This window comes from Mastomys coucha, unplaced genomic scaffold (assembly GCF_008632895.1).
Source record: "Mastomys coucha isolate ucsf_1 unplaced genomic scaffold, UCSF_Mcou_1 pScaffold20, whole genome shotgun sequence".
Taxonomy (NCBI): Eukaryota; Metazoa; Chordata; class Mammalia; order Rodentia; family Muridae; genus Mastomys; species Mastomys coucha.
Window position 1 is genome coordinate 131,593,652 of NW_022196903.1, and position 23,304 is coordinate 131,616,955.

At 44.3% G+C, this 23,304-nt stretch overlaps 1 protein-coding gene across 1 annotated transcript in view; it reads right to left on the bottom strand.

Moving 5' to 3' along the window:
• The window catches only part of Eps8 (epidermal growth factor receptor pathway substrate 8), a 168,517-nt gene extending 146,422 nt beyond the window's left edge, over nucleotides 1-22,095 (bottom strand). The window contains exon 1 of the mRNA XM_031383705.1: nucleotides 21,872-22,095. The gene's annotated coding sequence lies outside the window, so the exon portion shown is untranslated. The remainder of the gene's footprint in view (nucleotides 1-21,871) is intronic.
• Between the last annotated feature and the right edge of the window lie 1,209 nt (nucleotides 22,096-23,304).

The window sequence follows — 23,304 nt, forward strand, 5'->3', positions numbered from 1 at the left end:
AAAAAAAAAAAAAAGATCCCCTATCCTTTTCCACATATTCCCAAATCAAAGCCAACCTCTGTTCTCTTGCAACATGAAATCCCATCTATGTCCTGCTGGCCCGTATTACATGAAGTTACCCCAAGAGCACCAGGAGTTCTTCCAGTGAATTTCCTTGGCTGTGTAAACTGATGTGCAGGTAACAACATTACACCATCATACAGCCAGACACATGTTACAGGCTCCGACATACAGCCTGACACATGTTACAGGCTCCGACATACAGCCTGACACATGTTACAGGGTCTTCTTGCACCATCAGCACCAAATAGCAGCTCCACTTTGTGAATGCTGTCCGCAGACTCTTATGCACACAGAGGCTAGAGAGATGGGCAACAGAGGCATGTCCTGCTCTTTTTCAAAGGGCCTGAGTTCAGTTCTCAGCACCCATGTCATGTGGCTCACAACTCACCATAACTCCGGTTCCCTCATCTGGCCTCTGTGGGCACACAAACACATGCAGCATACACATACACAGAGACACCAATACATATAAGTAAGAATTTAAAAAAATAATATAAACACCGCATTTGGTATATACACACATATAAATACATATGTAAGAACTAATAAGTAATAAGTACATTTTCGGTGACATATTTAGAATTTTTCTGAATCATGTAAAATAAGCAAACTAGCATAAAAGTTATTAATTAGTCAACTGAAAGTTTATACAGATATGGAATGACACTAATATCTGCAACTATTAAAATGAATGTTTCTTTAAAACACATCATCACATCTGAAGAAGCAAAACAAAGTTTAAGCCATAACTGTCAGAGGCACTTGGGCTTTAGAATTATCACTTTGGAGTTCTTCCACATGTCCCAAGGCCGTCACCAGCCCAGTGAATTGCTCCCCAACAATGGGCATCTCGAAATAGTAACCACATTCCCAGCCCTCTGTCAGATGCTGACACCAGAGAAGCTGATTTCAAAGCAACATAAACTGAATTCAGGGCAAAAATTTCCTAGGATTTCTGACCAAAGCCACCCTTTATTATTTTTTGCACTTAGGCATGTTTTATTCTTAGCAGCTGAACAATATCCAAGATGGTCTCAATGCTATCATTATTTGCAAGGCTACGGTTATCTGCAATACTGTGGTTATTTGCAATTTTCGCATTTTAATTGGGCTTTATTCACCATAAAAATCTCGATTAGGAGTCATCTAAGAAGTGGAAGACAGTGAATATAGTTCACACTGCAAACAAAATGGTGGGGAAAGAGTCATTCTGAGTTAAAGGAGGAGCCAGGTAATGACAGTGCACGTCTTTAATCCTAGCACTCAGGAGGCAGAGGCAGGTGGATTGCTGAGTTTGAGGTTAGCCTAGTGTACAGAGTATGTTCTACGACAGATGGGGGGCTACATAGAGAAACCCTGTCTCAAAGAACAACAAACAAAACCAAAAAAGTTGGTGGGAGAGACACCACAATTCATAGTTAAAATATTGATAATTTCCATGGGGCTTGGTAAAAACAAGTTGCCAAGGCATGTGTCTGAGGCTCTTATTCCCTAGGCAGGCCCAAACGGTCCTCAGAAGAGTCTCAGTGTCTTACTCCTAAGCTGGTTTCTATAGGAACTTGAATGTTATCTTCTGCTGACAGAGATGAACAGAAAAGGAGGGTAGGCATAAACATTAGAGTCTCCTCTTCATTAACTCCTTATCGAGAGTTTGGCTTCCGCAGAGTCAGTTACGAGGCAATTTAAAACAATGATTTACTTACAAAACCTGTGACATGTCAAACAGTGTGATCCCAGCTCACACTTAAAAGAAAGGGAACTGGAAAAACCAGGCTCGCTTGCCTGCGGGTGTGTCCTTGGGGATGGGTACGTGGTCACTGTCACTGCGGTTAAACATGGTCATGGTGTTTCTCTTTAGGCTCAACCAGAATTGTGGACAGATTTATCTTATCCTTTTCCAAACTGTGAACTGAAGAAATCAAGTACAAATCTCAGTGTAGGATCTGCAAGACCAAGAGGAATTCCCTTGCCATCTAACAAACAGATGTGGACCTCCCGTAAGACACAAAAGCAATACCCAATGCTTGTTTCCTGTTCAAAAAGTAAAGGAAAAACAACAGCTATAAAGGCTTGGTAACCAGGGGTCAGGGAAGACACATTGTCACTGTGCATGGTGACAGGATCTGTAACCCCAGCAGGTGGGAAGTGGAGCAGGAGAACAGGGGTTTGGAGGTCAGCCTGAGCTACGCAACAGTGAGCTCTGGGCCAGCCAGGACTACTTAGCTATACCTTATCTCAAACCACTAACTTTAAAAAGGGGGCATTTAACTTCCGTCCATAGCAGAGATAAGTGCTATAGAATCCCAAGGAAACACGCTGGGAGGAAGGAGGCAACAAGGGCAGGAAAGATGAGGCTGTCTCCAGCGACAAACTGGACTTTACGTGCTTGTTTGGATTTATAGATGCTGGCAAAACCTAGAAGAAACACTACAAGCAGAGAAACTACGTAAGGGAATCCTACCAGTGACATCCGTGGTCAATAAAGGCTGGTACGTCTCAAAGTGGCTTTGGCAGAACCGTCTTGAGAGTGGTAATTAAATCAAAGTGAAGGGTCAAGACAGACAAAGAGATATTCTTGGAGGAAAAGTCAAATTTTAAAGTGAAGGCGACAATATTTGGCAGCTATAGGGTGTCAGACAATAGACATGAGAACCAAGACATGGCCTTCTAATGAGGAAGAAATTCTCCCTAGAGCTTAACTATTTCTGAAATTAACTCACAACGAGGGATTATGTGTGCTCAAATTGAGAGCCAATTTCAAAACATGGAAAGAATGAAAAAAAAAAACAAAAACCTATATAATCTAGTCATGAACTCAAAAGAAACTTCAGAACTAAAGGTGAAATGGATCACCAGGAAGAGGTGTCTGTCACCAACCTGGTGACCTGAGTTTGAGCCCCAAGATCCACCCAGTGGAAAACTGACTCCCACAAGTTGTCCTGACTTCTATGTCCATGACGCACTAATAAACACACTTTTAAAAAGAGAAAGGAATTTACACAACCTGCAGAAAAATGGGTACAACTGGAAAGTAGCGAAGTAAACAAAGTCAACCTCAAGAAGGCAAATACCATGTTTCCTGCCATTTGTGATCCTTGGCTATATATAAAGCCATGGATATATATATATCACATGCAAATAGAAACAGAATTGTCTAAGGGGCTGGAGCGGGGGCAGGAAGAAGGTAAGGGGTGTGGAGAACAGGGTCCAAGTGCATTATACACACTTAAGGAAACATTTGTATGAAATGCAGTGCTGTGCAGTGAATAGATACCAAGGAAACACTTATATTTTCTTTACTCTTTTTTTTTTTTAAGCTTAAGAAATGAATTAGTGCAAATGAGTCTGGCCGGCATCCAAGAGTCTATGGAAACACCAACCGCGAGTGTCACCTGACAGTGACTCTCCTTTTCACCTCCAGGCACTGAGCCACTGACTAGAGGAGTAAGCTACACTGGAGCAGGAGGTTCAAAATTCAAAAGAAGGAAGGCTGGAGACACATTACTACTTAGGCTGCATCACCCTTTCAGGATCCCCTCCAGTCTCGGGAAGAAACTAGGCGACTGTTCTCGTTTCCCTACCATGCTCTGTTCGCAGGGAGACAGGATCAGAATCCGCAGCGCCAGAAGACAGCTGAAGCATCTATTCATTGAACATACACACAAACAAAGCCTGAGCGGGGGCTGTGCACCCAGCATTGTGCCCAGACACAAAGAGATAGGTTAGAGAGGATGGGAGGAAAGCACAGGAGTAAATAAACCATGAATTGTAACTCGGTAACAATCTAGGGATGAGAGGGCCGCCCAGCACCATGAATTGTAACTCGGTAAACCATGAATTGTAACAATCTAGGGATGAGAGGGCCGCCCAGCACAAAGCAGAGGTGAGCAATGTCTTCGGGTACAGTGGTCTTCAAGCCAAGTCTAAGAGGAAGAGTTCAAACACAGGACATGATGAGGTTAGAAAAAAAGGAGAAGTCAAAGCAGAGGAACAGCTTGCAGAAACTCATGGGAGAACGAGGCTGTGTGTTCAGGAAGCTGAAGTTATGGGATGCCTGAGGTGAAGAGTGAAAGAAAAGCAGGGGCTGGGCAAGATGGGGCCTCTGTGTGCCACAAAGACACTGACTTCACAAATGATAAACCAGCGAACTCCGCAGCCAGCAAGCTCGAAGAAGCAGGAGGAGATGGGCAGAATGTGGAGTAGCAGCACACTGTCTATGGGCCGCACTGGCAGAAGAGTCGGTGGGATCTGGTGACGGCTTACTCGCAGAAGGGAACAAATGATGGGTGAAGGAAGGTACCTGGGCTAGGAAACCCACACACCTGATGGTGTTATTTGAGGAGCAGCAGCTTCATATAGAGGGACAGAGCAAAAGGAGCGAGGAGCCAGGCTGGGCAAACAGTCAAGTCTTTACTTGGGGTAATACGATGCCTAGAGGCCTGTCCTATATTCAAACCCTGTGAGAAACGAGGGGTCAACTCTCAGGGAAAAGCCATGCGCTACAGATAAGAAACTGAGTCAGCACGGTGATTGAAACAATGTGGGTCTGAGGTCTTCCTAAAAGGCCACGAGACAAAGGATGCTGCATGAAATGAGATAAGGCCTGAGTAAAGAATTCCAGAAATGTCTCAATGTGCCCATGCTTAGATAATGCACAAATTCATTAACTGACACACCCACACACCCACACACACACAAAATGTCTCCCTCCAGCCATCCACTACAGCAGTACCAATTGGTGCTGGTAGAACTTCCTGGGGCGGAGTTTCATTCCCCTCCGCTCTCCAAGCAGCTTCTGAAATAACATCTAAGCGGAGATGGATAAGCGGGGGAGATGGGAGCTAGCAACCAGAAGCTCCAAGAGAGCCAAAGGAAGAGAACACTGCCTTCGAACGTGGAGAGATAGTTAGTTACATCATACGTAAGTTCAGTGGACAGATCTGGATGGCCTGGAAACTCTAGATGGTGGAAATTCGACGGAGAGCAAGAGCTTAAGAAGACACTAAAGTGAAATGGAGTAAGGTGAAAGCTCAAAGTCGAACCTCTGCCTTGTAGCTGAGAAGGGCACAAGTACCAAGAAGACGTGAGCTGCTAGCAGGCCTTGTGGGCGACTAATTCGGGAGAAGCAAGGACACGGAGACAGGTCTGGGCTCCTTAGGAAGCTGGGAACATGGTGGGAATAACACAGGAACGTGAAGAAAGAGTCAATTCCAGAAGAGCAAAGTGTCACCCGGGGGCCACCGGGAGCTTTCTGTGCACTCCCACTTATTCACATGAAAGAGGACCATTTTAAACCAACTCTGATTACAACAGACAGAAGCTCAAAGGCTTTAATTACATTCAAATATTATTCATTTTGATCATCAAGAACTCTCTTTCCCATGCCTGAAAACCAGAAGGCCATTCGTAGGCCTCAGAACTGCGGTCATTGTGAGAAGATGAGGAAATGAATAGATACACTGATGTTTTGTGGTAAAGACACGGGAGGCAAGTGGAATACTTACACACAGCTCAGCAGCCCCTTCAAGGAATACTGGGGAGATCCAGGAAGTCGTAGAGGTGGGAAGAGTGTTGTGGTAGGATAGGGATAGATAAATATTCTAAGTACAAATGCTTATGAGAAGGAAGAGTGATTCAAAGCCATCTAACCGTCATAGTCGGTTCCCAGTTTATCAGAGCAGCAGATGACCTCAGTGCAGCATTATCCTGACAGAGCACATGAAATGAGGCAAACGTGTGCAAAGAAGAAAGCTGCGCGTCTGTACACTAGCCGGCCACACAAACAGGGAGGCCACACAGAAGTTAGAACTCCCGTCAGTGCCTGTTTTCCATGCCAAGTTATCACAACGGCAATAAAATCTGACTGGAAATCCTTACGTGTAAAGAGCATTTCTTCATCTTATTTGGGTAATTGAGCAATTGTCAGATTCTTTTACTATAGATGAGAAACAAAGGAATGACCCCACCGTCTCTCCCAGGACATTCGCACACGACCTTCTGTCTGAGGACATTCGCACATGACCTTCTGTCTGTTTGTTTGTTCTACTTGGGCTTGTTTCTTTTCATTTTATCCTATTTTATTGTTACTTTTTCCTCTCTCTCCTTCCCTTTCCCTCTCTCTATTCCTCCCTCTCCCCCTCTCTCTTTTTCTTCTCTCTTTCTTTGAAAGATAAGAGAGAGACCAAGAAAGCATGTGGATGAGAAGGTAGGTATTATCTGGCAGGAGCTGGGGAGGCTGGGGAATTAATCAGAATGCATTGTATAGAGAAAAAAAAATCTGGTTTTAATTTAAAATAAGTAAATAAAAATAAAAATATAAGTCTTCAAAAATAATCACTTTAACTCAATATCAATGCATCAGTTAATTTTTTAAAAAAAGATTCTACAGTGACAGTGTGTGACACAATTAAGGAAAGACTAAGCAGACTGAGGGATGACTCCCACTGTCCCTTACCACAGAGATGCCTATATGGTGTGTATGGCTTTGGCGCCAACAGAGATGCTCCTCCAGAACCCCCCTCACCCTTCTCTCCTTTCCAGCCTCAACTGGCAAGCCCTAACGACTGAATCCGACAAGGAGGGTTGGAACTCTCCACTCAGGTGCACAAAGCTTGGGAAATTAGGTCACAGGGTTGCCCCGGGGGAGCCCAACCATCTGTCTGGCAACTTTGTATGACTTCCGCCTCCCTGTGATACTGTGTTCAATGCCCAGTAGGCAAGATAAGGGAAAGGTTAGCTGAGCTTTCTGTCACAAAGACAAAAATACACACACAAAAACCTCAGGCACCTCCAGCCAGCTACGGCCAACATACCAATCAATAAGTCAATGTATGCTCATTTAGAATCTTCTGTGGGCACAGAAGTGGGTTGGTTTTTGTTTTGTTTTTTTAAGTTCCTTGGCGAACATGATCCAATCCATACTTACAGACAAGAGATAAAAAGAATTGTCGATCCTACTACCCAACAATTAAGCTTTCTGCAATGCAAATAAAAATGTTTTTGAAACAGATAGTTATGAATCTTTCATTCATAGCAGCTAACTAGAAACACACATGAGCCAAAGGCATTGTGAGGATCATTTCAATGGTTTGTAATTTGAGAGGTGTGTCAGAAAGGTTTGGCTCCAGGGAAGTGGGGAGGCGGCCACTTCTTTCTTCTTTCTTGCAAAGGGGATTTTACAAGTTTGCAATTCATGAGGCCATGTTGAAGTTAACTCCCATGCAAAGCTCAGGGTAATCTACTTCTCCCTATCCCAAAAGCTGTACACTTTCCCGACCAGCCTGAAATCTCTGGCATGGCTCTGCTTTAGGAATAAAGGCTTCTTTGTTCCTAAGTTTTCCAGGAGAAATCTGAATGCTGTATATAAAAGCGACACCAGAACACTTGTCTCCTCTGATAATAACCTGGAGGAACAGTTGAAGGTCTTACAGGCTTGTTCTTACAAGAAGAATGGTACGGAAACATTTCTCCTGGAGATCTTCAATTACAAGTACTCCCTGTGAGGTTATTGGAAATCTGCACATCATTTTGAAAAGGACTGGCTTTATAGTCTATGGTATCAGTACACCTAGAAAAATCAAACACTGGTATATGGATATTTGGCAAGGAAAAAAATGTGGATAGCAATTAAGGAGAAAAGGGGCAAATCCAGGAAAGGGTTATGCTTTATTTTCGATAATGTTGACCATTTATGCGGATAGTAATTCTAAAAAGACAAAAACAAACCAAAAACAAAAATAAAAAACTCACACCTTTAAAAGAATTTTTAGTCAAAGGCTCTCTTTGTACACCAGGCTCACATCAGACTCTCAGCTATCCTCTGTCTCAACTTTTCATATTCTGAGACTGCCATTATTCACCATCACACCTCCATCTTTTTTCATGGTTTCAATGCTTCCTTCAAATTACAGCTCAAGAGCCTGGCATGGCAGCACACACACATAATCTGAGCACTTGAAAGGTGGAGCTAGGAGAATGGAGAAGAGTTCAAAGCCATCGTCCACCACGAGCACAAGCTTCTGCCCCTGCACATTAAGTGACATGTGACAAAAGCCTTGTCTATCTTCGTCATTACACACCATGTCCATTTAGAGCATCTATGTAATTATTTAACGTTCTCCTATTGATGAATGAATCTCATTACCCAAAACAAAACTATCTTCTATTAAATAAAGCTATATGAGTGAGCTGTAAGATCAAGAAATTATGTTGTCTGAACTAAACCAGTGAACCTACCAGTGACAAGGCTAATCTTTAATCCAACATATCCATGCAAGCACATCACAGAAAATGCTGCTGGCGAGGTATGACACACACCAGACAAGAACAACACCCCTACAACAGACAAAATAGCCCACAGAGAAAGGAGCGCTCTGCATGCAGCTTACACAATTCAGTCTGCACGTGAGAACTGGAACGCTCTTGTTATTATCATGGCCGTCACCGTGCAGGTACTAAGTCAATCGTTCTTTCTACTTAAAACACACACACACATATACATATGCACACTGATGTGTACACACACAAGTGCACACACACACACATATACACATGAATACACACAGGCACATACATACGCATTCCTAGTTCTCTTCTACAATTCTGCTTTTTAAAATATTGTTTGGGCAATGAGACAGCGCATTGAGTAAAGGTATGTGCTGCCAAGCCTGACAACCTCACTTCCATGCCTAGAGCCCACAGAATGGAAGGAAAGAACTGATTCTACAAGTTGTCCTCTGGTCTCCACACCGGGGCAATGGCATGCATGCATATACACACAAAATAACAAATAAATACATGTAAAAAAAATCATCCATTCCACAGGGTTGTACAATAGTAAGCAAAAGCCATAGCAGGCCAGGTATGGTAGAGCACACCTTTATTACTAGCATCCATAGCAGAGGTAGGTGACTCTCTGGACCTCTGTGAATTCAAGGCCAGCCTGGTCTACATATCAAGTTCCAGGCCAGCCAGACCCTGCCTCAAAAAACAAACAAAATAAATAACAACAACAACAACAACAACCTAATGAAATTCTGTCTTCTGAACATTACTGGCTATCATAGTCATGAACTCAAGAAATCTAAGACTTGCATAAGATCCAGCCCACCAAATACCCAGCATAGATGGGAAGGTGTTCTCCCAGCCTAAGCCTTCTTAGAGATATTGAGAGTTGAAAGCCGCTGGGAGAGAGAACCCTTTGTCCAGTATGGCCACTGGTAGGTTTCTCATAATCCAGCTGCTAATCCCTCGCTCCTGCACATATGGACAACACTAGCTGGACTTAGTGGGTGATTGTTTTAAAGGTAGAGAGGGGATAGAAAGCTAGGCAGATGCAATTTCAGAGAAGCTGGAAGGGAAGAGGGAATAGGTAAGCCCACGCTTCTTTGCATACATGTATGGAACTCTCACAATGAAAGAAAAATTAATATCAAAAAATCTTGGGCTGGCGAAATGGCTCAGCAGGTAAGAGCACCAACTGCTCTTCTGAAGGCCCTGAATTCAAATCCCAGCAACCACATGGTGGCTCACAACCTCCCATAATGCCATCTGATGCCCTCTTCTGGTACATCTGAAGTCAGCTACAGTGTACTTATGTATAATAATAAATAAATCTATTTTAAAAAAAATCTTAACACGAGTATATAGAAAGTTAGATGGTGCTATAAGGGTTGCAGCTAAAAGGTTTTAAAATTGTGCCCGAGCTGAAGTCGTCCCACCCGTCTCAAGAGTTAGGCTGTGTCCTCAAGCCTCAGTAGAAACCTAGACTCTCCTGTCCACTGAACAGGGTAGGAGGAGCTGCAGCCTTGGATTAGCTAACCTGAAAAACTTCACCCCAGATTCACATCCACAAGCTCAGGGACTCACAGAAAGCAAGACCCGCTCCTAGGGAAAAGCAAGAACCCTTTCCTTCTAAAACCCCAGATGGAATCAGTGTCCACACTGACTCATAAAGTCAAGGTTACTATTCAGAAATAGCAAGATGTGAAGTTTTCCAAGGACAACTATGCCCATGCTTGGAACTGAAAGCCCTGTTATTTTGTCTGTATTTACTAAATAAATATTTAATATAGTCTTACATCAAATAATGCACCATTTCCTACAACATATAATCAAAATGCCCAGACAGAGCAAGGACAGCAAGATAGGCTAAAAATGGCTTTGGGATCTTATACCTCCAGATTCTACACAAAGCTTTGACCCAATCATTCCCACTTGAACTACTGGTTCAGAATCTTATTTAAACTTATATTTCAAGATAGCAATAGTTTGATTATATCAGTGACCCCGACGACCATAAAATAACACAAAATATAACTGATATCTATTGGATTAAATCACTCCATATCTTTAGTTCTTCTATCCTTTGGTCCAATGAGAGCTGACAAAATCAGGTCTCAACTGTTCCATTAACTGTCTGGCTGAGAGAGAAAATAGAACTAACCACAGATAAGAGATACAGGGGTAGGGGACAAGTCCTGGAGGTGAGATAGATTGCCACTCTTCTTTGAAAAGCTTTTCCAATATCGTGGAGTTATCCTCAGATAAAGAATCCCACTTGAGATATATCTCAATTTAAATTCCAAAATCCCTTACAGTGATAAAGGACACCTATAAAAAGCATACACACACACACACACACACACACACACACACACACACACACACACACACACACACACACACACACACAGCATGGTGGTGCAAGCCTTGAATCTCAGCATCATAAAGGCAGAGATGAGCAGATCTCTGTGAGTCCAGGCCAGCCTAGTTTATACAAATTCCAGGCCAACCAAGGCTATGTAGTGAGACCCTGTCTTCAATATACAAAAACCCATTCTGATTAAAGTACCATTAACATATTTATGCTAGACAGAATTTAACTTATTATTATAATGAGACTTTGCTGTTTTCAAAATAACATTCTTCCCACCCAAATAAGACGGCAGGAAATGGGGACTTTAGTTACACCTTTGTCCCAAGCCTTCTTAGCTGCCTAGACATGACCTCGTCTGTCACAACCGCCATGAATGTCTCCTTTATGCAGATGGCCCTCTTCAAGGCCAGCGTCTCAACAGGCAGGAGAAAGAGGCGAGCAGCAGTAGGCAAAGATATCCAAGTTAGGAAAGTTACACTTTCGACTGCAGTCAGCTGAGGAAGGCTGCCAGAGGGAAAGAGTGGAGCAGGGAAACCACAGGATGAGCGATCAGCTCCCAGACTTTTATAGGACCACTTTCTTTGCAAGGCCACAGGCATGGCAAGGCTTAAGAGAAAGATGGACAGTGAAAAGTGCAAGGATGTTGGATCAAACGGCACTGCAACTTTAAACTTTATCTGGGGAAGAAATGTGAAAAATTAAAGAACCATAAAAAGAAACATGATGTCCCAACCCACACAGTAATTTTCCAAAGACAGCAAATATACTAATGAACCCCAAAAATGAATTCAATGATGGCTAAACATTGGTAATGTTACCTTGCCTATTTTTTCTTGTTTTCTGTATGTATGTATTTATTTATTTCATGTGTGTTTCTGTGCTTGTATACACGTATGTGACACAGCATACATGTGGAGGTCAGAGAACAGCTTGAGAGAGTCGGTTCTCTCCTCCCAGGTGAGTTCCAGGGCTTGAACTCAGGCCATCCATCAGCCTTGGCAACAAGCTCCTTTACCTGCCCAGTCATCCCACCAGCCCCTTGTCCAGTACTCTTTAAATACTTGCTCAGGATTGGCTTCACACGCTATTCATTTAAAAAGTAGAAGTGACAGCAATTTATGCAAATCCATGAGTTAACACACATAGAAATCTGCCGAGAGTCGTTTTGCTCAATGAATAAAAGCAACCCAGTACATGTTCTCAGTCATATGCATCAGCCCTCCAGCTTTACAGGGGTGAGTATCATGTGAATAATGTGACAAGAACTGGCCCAATGGCCAGATTTCTATCACAGAAAGAATGCCATTGCTTTTCAATTATTCAGGATCTAGCAAGCCCCCCAGAAGAGCTCAATCACCCACAGTGTTCCCTCTTGACTTCAAGGATCTTGGTGGGTAAGATGTGTGTGTGTATGCGTGTGTGTGTGTGTGTGTATGTGTGTGTGTGTGAAAGAGTGTATATGAGTATGTATGTGAACATGTGTGTAAGTGTATGTGAGCATGTATGAGTGTATATGTGAATGTGTGTGTGTGCGTGCATGCATGTGTGAGTGCGCATGTGTGTGTGTGTGTGTGTGTGTGTGTGTGTGTGTGTGTGTGTGTGCAGTCTGCCATAACAAAGTTTTTAAAACACACCAGAACAGAGCTGGAGAATCCTCACGTGTGAGCTCACACACAACTAAGCACACTATTACTGGGGGCAGAACAGTGCATAGCAATACAGTGGATAACTTAACTTTGCACATAGGGCTGAACAGCCAGGTGCAATCAGCACAGGCTGTCAGAAGCCACTTACTGAATTTCAAGGCGTCTAAGCCCCTCCTAGCATCATGAGTATATTTTCTTTTAATTTTAAAAGTCAAGCCAGATAGCAGTGGCGCACACCTTTCATCCCAGCACTTGGGAGGCAGAGGCAGGCAGATCTCTGAGTTCTAGGTTAGCCTGGTCTAGCCTATAGAATGAGTTCCAAGACTGTCAGGGTTACATAAATAAACTGTCTTGAAATAAACAGTCAAGTGAGATGGCATAGTGGGTAAAGGCTCTTTCTGCAGCCTGATAACTTGAGTGCCATTCCTGGAACGCATGTGGTAGGAGAAGAACAACCCCAGAAAGTTGTCCTCTGATCTGCAAACACACACATATACATAAATAAGTACAAGTAATTAAAAATGTTAAGATAAGGCATATAAAACCATCACATTCTATATTCCTCTGTCACCCGTGAATGACAGGACCATTATAGAGAACTGGGATAATAGATATTAAAAGTAGCTGGGTAAAGGTAGTGGTGCATGCCTTTAGTTCCAGCACTGGGGAGGCAGGAGAAGGACCTCTGAGTTCTGAGTTCATGGCCAGCCTGGTCTACATAGCTCATTCCAGGACAGCCAAGACTAAACAAAGAAACCCTGACTTGAAAAACAAAAACGAAGAAACACACACAGTACTTTCAAAGAGACAGACAGCCTTACAATTATTTCCCTTCACATCCTTATTCTTTCACGCAAACTGTTTTCAACTTCTTAATCTCTAAAGAGAATACTAAAAACAATTACAATGTTAAAAACTCTAACTACTAGAGCAATCCAGAAAGAGTACGGTGTCTAATGACTGCAAGTGTGTGTGTTCCAACGCCGGAAACACCGTGTTATCCCATTAGACCCACAGATAACCAAGAATGTGCATGGATTTGGAGATTAAAGATCAGCCTAAGCAATATTCTAATGGTATGTATAACATTTTCAAAATAAAACTAAATACAAACAAACCAGCCTTCTGTAAGAGACTTTAAAATGGTTTTCTTTCCCTTTTAAGTATAAACTTCTGTTGATCATTATTTTTTCCTTAAGCTATTTTTCTTCTCTTGTATTAAAAACACAATTTTCAACAATCAAAATCTGACCTCTTACCAAATTCGTAATTCATTTTACAAATACTCTTTGTATGTTCTTGGGTATACTGTCAGATTCTGTGAGAAAGTGTTCATGGTTCAAAACTCGGGGCTGGCTGGAGCAAGACCAAACGCCTTTTGTCGCCTATTACATCTTTAAGTCAGTCTGCTGTTAATTGTAAGGATAGTCGGACATGAAGTCCCCAACTTCACTCTCTTAAGTACTGCACAGCCCCTGAGGATGATGGGAATGAAAGAGCACTCATCTCTACAGAAAGGGCAAGCTTCAGAAAGCCCTGTGGTTAACAGAGCATTCTTCAACAGCTTTGATTCTTCCCCACTGCAGGGTAATGAATAGTTTCATACTGATGCATGTAAAAAATGGAGCATAACTGGCTGTCTAGTCTTCCACCAGCCTTGGTTGTGAGAATGTCCACAGTTCCCACCACACCCCCATCACTCTGACCAAAACTCAAATTGATCTACCTCTTTGCCTGGAATGCCCTGGAGTCCTACCCAGGGACATTTTCTCTTGAACTCTAGAAATCACGCAATGAACCATTTCTGATGTCCTTGGCCACGGGGAGTTTCTCCTTTGTTACTACGCACTGAAAATGATACACACTTGTGTACACACACACACCACACACACACACACACACTTACCATCCTCCACAATAATTTCACCGAGTAAATACTACTATAGCTCCCACTCTGAGTGTGTGTGCCACACATGACATTGTGTACCTAGTTAGACACACAGCTGAGACTCAGATCCCTGACTTGGAGAAATTCAGATTCAAAGAGAGCCGGGAAGAAAACAGCAACCAAACCTCACTAGCTCTCCCATTCTGTGTTTTGTTTTTCCTGATTGCTCAGTTTCCTCTTTAGGAGAAGCTAATTCTTTATAAACACAGCCCAACTCCTCACACATCTCTGTCAGTGGGATGTAGATCAGAAAACAAGGAGGAGATGGAAAATACTCTCCTGGATCTTAAATGTGCCATCTAATGAGTCATCCTCATGCAGCAGGTAAAGGCACTTGCTGGCAGCCCTGATGCCCCTTGGTCAATCCCCAGAAGTCACATGGTGGGAAGAGAAAACTGGCTCTGATTTCCACATGGATGTCACAGTACATGCATGTGCTCAAGAGGTCAAGAGAGCGTGTCCCTGGGTAGGACTCCAGGGCATTCCAGGCCAAGAGGTAGATCAATTTGAGTTTTGGTCAGAGTGGTGGGGGTGTGGTGGGAACTGTGGACATTCTCACAACCAAAGCTGGTGGAAGACTAGACAGCCAGTTATGCTCCATTTTTTACCCCCCACGTACACAAACAAATGCATTAAATGTTGAAAAGATAAAAATATATAAAAATAGGTACTCGTTTTTTAAGATTGGACACGAAATCATGAAGTTGATAGATTTACTTTATCAACACTTAAAACATAGCCTCAGAGGATGCCTCTGTCAGTAAAGCCCTTGCCTTGAAATCATGAGGACCCAAGTCCAGGCTCCAGGACACAGAATACAAAGGAAAAAAGAAAGTCAGACCCTCGAGTGTGTACTTGTATTTCCAGCACTGGGGAAGCAGGGACAGCAAGATCCAGGGAGTCCTTGGAGATCCGCAGCTAGCCATCCCAGCCTGACAGGTGGGCTCTAGGCCAGTGAGAGACCCTGTCTCAGTGGGAAGGGTCAAGGCTCCTGAACATAGGAGCTTACAGCATGCTCTGGCCTCCACACACATGCATACGTACGTCTGATGACACAAGTACCCACATGCATGAACATACACAAATGAATTTACAAAGCCTTAAGCATCTAGCTGGGTATGGTAGCGCACACCTGCTACTCTAGCACTCTGGAAGCTACAATAGGAGGATCACCATGAGTTTTAATCCAGCTCACACTATTGTAGTGGGTTGGTGCTAATGCTAAGTACTGGCTTTTCAAGATGTGGCGGCCTCCCTCCCCCACTATATACACTGGGTCCTCAGGTATACCAAGTGAAGGTATGTGAATCTTGCTCCCCAGTTTAACTGGCCAATAGAAGCCTAGAGTCTGTGATTGGGCAGCACAGTGGAGGGAGAAAGGTGGGAGTTAAAGATCCTGTGAGGGGTTGCAGGCAGAGGGAGAGGAATAGAAAGAGGGCAGAGGTGGAGGAGACAGACATGAGAGGAGATGGACCATGACTATGAGGTCAGAGGAACCAGCAAGTAGCAAGGGACATTATGGCTGGGGAGTGAGTTAGTACCACTGTAATCTTGCCCAATCTAGACTTACGGCTTATAAGTGTACCTGGACTGTGTGTCTTTTACATGGGCTAGCTGGGATTATGGATTCTCTACACACACTCTATAGTGAGTTCTGGCCAGCATAAATGACATAGTGAGACCTTGACTTAAAAACAAAACAAAAATACAATCAAACATCTCTTCTAGCAAGAGGATAAAAACGTTAGACAATCTACAAGAAAATATTTGCAAAATGTATTTGAAAAGGTGCTTAGTTTTACAAAACTCTTAGGGGCTGGAGACTAAATCAACAAATGCTGGACAGGAATAAGGCTCCGGTTCACTCTTCAGTGCTGAAAAGCAAATATTTCCTTAGCTTTTAAACCACTTAAACCTCTTAAAACTCTAAATAATATTTTTTAAAAGCTCGTTAAGAATTAAGCAAAAGGAAAGGGGGTGGGGCTCATCAGTTAAGAATGAGTGCTACTTCTGCAGAGAATCTGAGTTCAACTTTCCGCACCAACATTGGTAGCATGCAACCACACAGAACTCCAGTTCCGAGGGATGGATGCCGCTGGCTTCCACGGGCACCTGCACTTAGGTACATTCCCACACACAGACGCACAGAGAGATACCTAATTTAAATAATAAGTGATAAAGTTTAAAAATAAAAAGTAGGCAAAATGAGAATGATAGATAAGATAGGAAACTTTAATATGTCAAGATCATTTGATATGATACTTCCAATATAGGCATGTCAAATCCACAAAACTTCATTAAGACCAAGACTTAATCTTAATATATACATGAAAATAAACTCTAAGGTGGCGGGGGGGGGGGGTCCAAGATGGAAAACAGACTCTGACATAAGAATGTAACAAGCAGTGTGTGCAACCAACTCATGACAGTTGGCTAGCTAGCTATGTAAAGAGTAAGCTTAAAAGCAAAAGGCCCTGCATACAGGAACTGGACTCCAGATGGCAAAGTGGTTGTTCGTGCTATCGAGGTTTATCAATGCCAATACTGCTAAACTTGTATAATGGAAATGAACAAATAAACCAACAGTGGAATGGAGCCAGGTTTCTCTTCATTGCTATAGGAAGTTTCCAGATGTATGGGGGAGAGAGCAGAATGATATGAATCACAATAACCATTACACCAATATGAACCCACATTTACTTTAATCTAGATATACACATATAGAAATATATATACGTACATAGACTGTGTCTATCTAAACCCCTATACACAAATGTATTTCCTTATTTTTCACAGGAGAACCTAGAATTAATGGCATTCCATTAACATATACACATAGTGCTCAGACCTTGGTTTCTTTCAAAGTATAGCTCAAGACGACCTTGAACTCACAATCCTTGAACATCTACACCCAGAACAGTGTGATTGCGAGCTTATGCCATCCCTCCTGGGTCAGACCTGGCTTTCCAATAAAAGTTCCAAACAATAGGAACCCAATTCCTAGAAGAAATGGCTAATTCCAGACTAGAACTATACAAGAAAAACCTAGAGGCATGCTTTAAAACAAGTAAGCAACAACAACAACAAAACACTGATGGATAGGAATTTTCTCAAAGGGATGCAGGAATCAAGCTGTAAGGATCTGAGTTTCAAAGGGGCTAGATTATAGCCCAGAGAATATAGTAAAGTGCTCAGGAGTTCAGATTTATGCACAAATGACCAAAGAATTAAATGAAGGAAAAGAGGAAAATGTCCAATAACCCTGTTGATAGTGTGTACTGAGGCTTGTGATGGGTAAGACACTGCCTCAGTCATCTTTCAAACCAAAGCCCACAATGGCTGAGTTTCCTTTATTCATGACATGGTCTGTCCTGGTTTGTTTTCTATTCACATGATAAGTAACATATAGCTGTAGAGAAATATTCCATCCTCAGGGATAGAGAAGGGTCCCAAGTCTCCACTCCTTAAACCCAGGCTGTGCTGGGAGACTCCTTCCCAAGAGGAGGGAACGGAAAAGAGAAGACCAGGAACTTAGCAGCAGAAAAAAACCTGACAGATGCTATCTCAGCCAGTGATCAGGGTTAGTCTGATAACCCTGCTGATGGTGTGCATGGTAACCTGTGATGGGTAAGGCACTTTGCCCTGGTTGTCTTTCAACCCAAAACCCACAATGGCTGAGCTTCCTTGTTTTGTGACAGGGTCTGTCTGGGCTAGTTTATATTCAACTTGACACAAGCTAAAACCATCAGAGGGGATGGAGCCTCAATTGGAAAACACTGCCTCCATGAGATAGGGATGTAGGCAAGCCTGTGTGGCATTTTCTTAATTAGTGATTGATCTGGGAGGGCTCATTCCATTGCGGTCAGGGCCACCCCTGGGGCTGGTGGTTCTGGGTTCTTTAAGAAAGCAGGCTGAGCAAGTCATAGAGAGCAAGCCAGTCAGCAGCACTCCTCCATGGCCTCTGCATCAGCTCCTGCCTCCAGGTTCCTGCCCTGTTCTGAGTTCCTGTCCTGACTTCCTTAAATGATGAACAGTGATGCTGAAGCAAAAGCCAAATAAACCCTTTTCTCCTCCACTTCCTTTTGGCCATGGTGTTATCACAGCAATGGTAACCCTGACTAAGACAGGGCCTCAGTATGTAGCCAGGTTGGCCTTGAACCTGCCATCTTTCTGCCTGAGCTTTCCTTGTGCTGGGATCAAAGGCCTGTTTAATTGTAGCCTAACCCTGGGACAAACAAAAGACAAACTCAAAAGGAGCAAGTATCCTATAAACTATATGACCAGGACTTTGCAAAATGGCCAAAGTTGTCAAGAAAAGAAAAAGAAAAAGAAAAAGAAAAAGGGGAGAGAGGGGGGAGGGGAGGGAGGGAGAGAGAGAGGAAGAGGAGGAAGAAGAAGAAGAGGAAGAGGAACAGGAAGAAGGAGGAGGAGGAGGAAGAGGAGGAGGAGGAAGAGGAGGAGGAGGAGAAGAAGAAGAAGAAGAAGAAGAAGAAGAAGAAGAAGAAGAAGAAGAAGAAGAAGAGGAAGAGGAAGAGGAAGAGGAAGAGGAAGAGGAAGAGGAAGAGGAAGAAGGAGGAGGAGGAGGAGGAGGAGGAGGAAGAGGAGGAGGAGGAGGAGGAGGAGGAGGAGGAGGAGAAGAAAACCCAAGGAAGAGAGGATCAGAGCCAATTGGAGCTGAAGAAACTGCAAGTTAAATGTAACCAGTGTTCTGATTAATGGGTCCTGAGATAGAAAACAGGCATTAGATTAAAACTAAGAGAGGCCTAGGGTGTGGCTCAGTGGTAGAGCTATGTGCTGAGACCTTGGGTTCAATCACCAAAAAACAAAGGAGAAAAGACATATATTCAAAGTGTGAGCTACGGCTATCAAAACGACACCAATAATGATCCCTGAACTGCAGTCAATAGTAACAGATGTTAATAGGAGTTGTTACAAAGTCCTCTGATCATTACTGAACTTTCTACCAACCATATAAATAGCTTACAGGCTGCTTTCAGTGTTCTTAGAGAGAGAGAGAGAGAGAGAGAGAGAGAGAGAGAGAGAGAGAGAGAGAAAACAGCTGACTTTAGAGCTTGCAAGTCCCTAGTATTCACCCTCTGCACCCCAGCACTGTGACTGCAGAAGCATGCCAGCTTTTTAAGTGGGTTCTGAACTCATCCTAGATTGGCAAGCACTTTATCCACCTAGCCAGGCCTTACCGTCTCTTAAAATCCCACTTAGGATATGTGTCTGAGAAAGACTGCCAATGCTCCAGTGTGGACCTAAAGAACCCCTATATTCTTACAAATCCTCACTTCACACTGTTTGCAAGGACTCCGCTACAATGTTTCTTAAGAAAAATATGTTTAGTTCCCCACAGCTGCAAACAATTTGGTGGGGCAGTTCCCAAGAGGGATGTACTGTATAGCACTCTGGCTACAGTTCCATCCCTTCCTCTCCCATACCCCTGCAGATGTTGGAAAGTTTATAAGCTATACTCTGGTTGTTTTGCACTGAGACAAAATGACCAAATGTGTCTAATACAACTTGGAAAAGCCAACCAAAAATTTACACAAAGTTAGTGCTAAAACTCATCCAATAAAACTTAAGGAACTAAAGAGTTTTGAATCTGGGATTTATAGTTTCTAGCTCAAACCAACTTATGTTTTAAGATAAAAACAGGTGACTGGAGAGATTCAGAAGAAGAAAAGGGACTAGATGAAAAGATGTGAAAGCAGAGAGCAGAGCCGGTGTCACAAAGCTATAAAGAAGCCAAGGTTGAAAGGAACCAGTGTAGATTGAATCTGGATAATGCTAGATGTGCACATAAAATGAACTCTTTGCCTTTGACCACAAATAAGCAAAATGTTCAAAATTAAACACCAGTATTTCTGTTAGGGAATTTTTAAAAAATCATCTTAAATAGTTCATTTAAAGTATTTCCCCACTGTTAATAAAAGGCTAACTTGTCAATTATAATGACACTCAATGACACTGGGAAGTGAAAGAAAGTTACAGAGTAGACATCCCTGATTGGGTGAGCGACACTTGGCCCAGAATAGTAGGATTTAAAAGATACTTTCTGTCCCCTCTTTTTTTCCTGCTATGAAGGAAGTGAGTTACTTGTGGAATTTTACCAAGTCTTAATCTACTATGTGCAGGAAAGGCTTTCGACACACACACAGGTTACTAGCTTGTGGCACACTGCACACCACCGTCTATGTGACGAGTCTGTAGAGTAGCTGGACTTTCCCGTGGTGGGAGCTCATCAGGCACAGATCTTTCACACTAGCAAACTAAGAACTACAGCAGCATGCCCCAAGCCCTCCAATCCCCAATTTTAAAAAACAAAAATGAAGTAAATCTTTACTAGGTGAGGCGAGATGTCATTGACTTTAATTTCAATAGACTCACTGTCCCAAGATCTACAATTCTACACAATGAGCGCAGGCGTTCCAAAACCCAGGGAGCCTTAGAATGGCATCCTTTCAAGAGAGAGAAATTACAAACAGTCCACAGCACAGACACTTTGAGGGTATTTTTTTATTATTATTAACATAAAAAAAGCCTTCCAGGAATCCTAATTCTACCTCCTCCCCAAAGTGGCAAAACCAAATAAAACTTCAAAGTACTCACACGTGTCTGAAACAAGTTGTATCTGAGCTATCTTATTCGCTATTCTGTCTCTTTCTCTTACTGTCTGGGGCAAGAAGTGAAACCTTTAGAAGAAAAGCAGCCATGCATTCGCTGAAACCTTGGCTCGGGAAAACCTCCTCTTCTAATGCCTCGCCGCTCCAAATGTCTATGGATTTTAAGCCCAAACCCTAGGGCGTCCTGCCCCGGCGACATGCCAGCAGCACTTGGGGGCTACAGAAGGATTTGAACAGCATGGCTCAGAGAACCGTGCAAAGATTTTGCATGTGTATTGTGGTCCCTGAAAGGAAGGAAGAAAGGGATGAGACCCGGGGTGCCTTTCACTGTCTCTCTCTTGGTGGGTGTGGAACCCTCCGAAGCACTACTGCCAGCCATAGAGAGGCCATCTTCCCAAAAGTAAAATGGTGTTGGAAAGTGATCCAGAATTCACAAGTATTCAAACACACAGCGAGCTACCTCAACTGGAGGGTGTATACCAGGGCGGGTCCACATCTCAAACAGGTTCCCTGAGGGGTCCCCACTTGGGCTGGGTGAGCGGCGCTCCGAAAGCCCCACATCCAAGACGTTAGGGCGGGGTGGGAGTCCAGGTGTGTCGAACTCAGGTATGCCCGCGCAGCCCAGGGGAGCGTGGGGTCTCGGGGGGGGGGGTGCCTCGGAGACCACCCCAGCGGAGGAGGCCGCGGGGGACTCGGGTCTCCTGGCTTCGGGGTGCGCGGAGCGGGAGCGGGGGCGCGCTGGGGCGGCAGCGCCGCGCACACCTGGCCGCCGACACCAGTTGCAAAGGGTCCAAGTGAACCGCAGCGGCCGCCGAGCCTGGCACCGCTCCGGTCCCGGCTCACAAAGAGCCTTAGGGGAAAGCGAGAGGGAGCCCGTGTCGTGGGAATCCCACCCGGGGACCCGCACCGATGTCCGAGGGGCTCTTACCTAGGATCCGCCCTCCGAGCAGCCGCGCTCCTCGGGGAGTGCCACGACCTCCCTAGACGCGAGGGAGGTGGCCGAGGGAAGAACGATCCCGGAGCTGGAGCGCCCGCCGCGCCCCGCTGCAGACACGCCGCAGGGGCTTGCCCCGCGCCCTGTGCCCAGCGCCCCGCGCCCAGCGCCCTGCGAGCCCGCCTCACTCGCCGCCCGGGCCGTGTGTGCGCGCCGCTCGCTCCCGGCCACAGCCAGAGCGCGCCGCGCATGCCCAGCCGCGAGCCGGGAACGCGCGCTGCCCCGCGCGGCCAGGAGAGGGCTCCGTTTGGTAGGTCTTGAGGACAGTTGAGTCTCTAGTGGACCCTAGGGCTCTGGATGGGGTCCCGAGGGCCTCACCTGGCAAGGCGAGCACGGCACCCTGCAGGGGAGACCCGGGATCCCAGCCTCAGACTGATGTCTACAATTCCTCAAGTGAATTAATTAACCTGGGTCTGCTGAGCACCGCGTGGGACAGGGGTGATGCCCCAGGCAGAAAGAGCTCTCCGGTGACTGCGGCCAGGTCCTGCAGCACAAGTGATGACTAGTGTTAATCCGGGAGTTCCTGCCCTAATCAGCTACCAGCAGGAGGTATTCCCCAGACTCTGACCTGTGTCCTGTGACCTGTGTCCGTTGGTCTGCTCTTATACCATCTCCTCAACCAACGCAGTATGCAAGTGGTACTCAAGGGCTTCCCTGGTTTAGAAAGGCTACAAAACTCCAGTCCCTGGATGTAGCCAGCAAGCCAAGACCTGTCTCACAAAGCGTCCTGGATCCCATTTTTTCATAGTAGCTCCTGCCAAGAGCCTGGTGTAGTTTCGAGTATGGGAGACTCTTCAGCCCAGTAATAACTACTCTCCACTGCTTAATGCTTCCTGGCTCGATCACCCGAGTTGCAAAATAAGAATCTGCCAGGCTTCTCTCCCAAATCTGGCGTTTTCTTACCTTTTACAATGCCTCCGTTGTCACAGCTCCGCCCCCAGACATCCTGGCCCTTCTAACTTCCAAGGCAATTGACTTCCAGAAGCCAAGGCAGACTTATTAAACAAAACTTGGCTTAAATAGCTGGGCCTACCTGCTTTTCGAGGCAAGCAAAAGCTCATTCAAGAGAATGTAAATTACCAGGCCAAGATGGAGAATAAAAGGGGGCAGTGATAGGTTTTATGACTAAGTTCAGTCTCCTGCCTTCATCCAGAACCTTCCATCCAACACTCCCAATAGACTAACATACACTTGAGCATGCCCAGTGTTGGAAATAGCTGGTTTTGATAGGTCATATTGATAACTAGGATTGTTAATTGACAATCTATGCCAGGAACTACAAAATTTACTTACATCATCTCTAACCCCTAAAATGAATCGCCACTTTAGAAAATTGGGTAAATGATATTCAGTATTTTCTTTTTGCC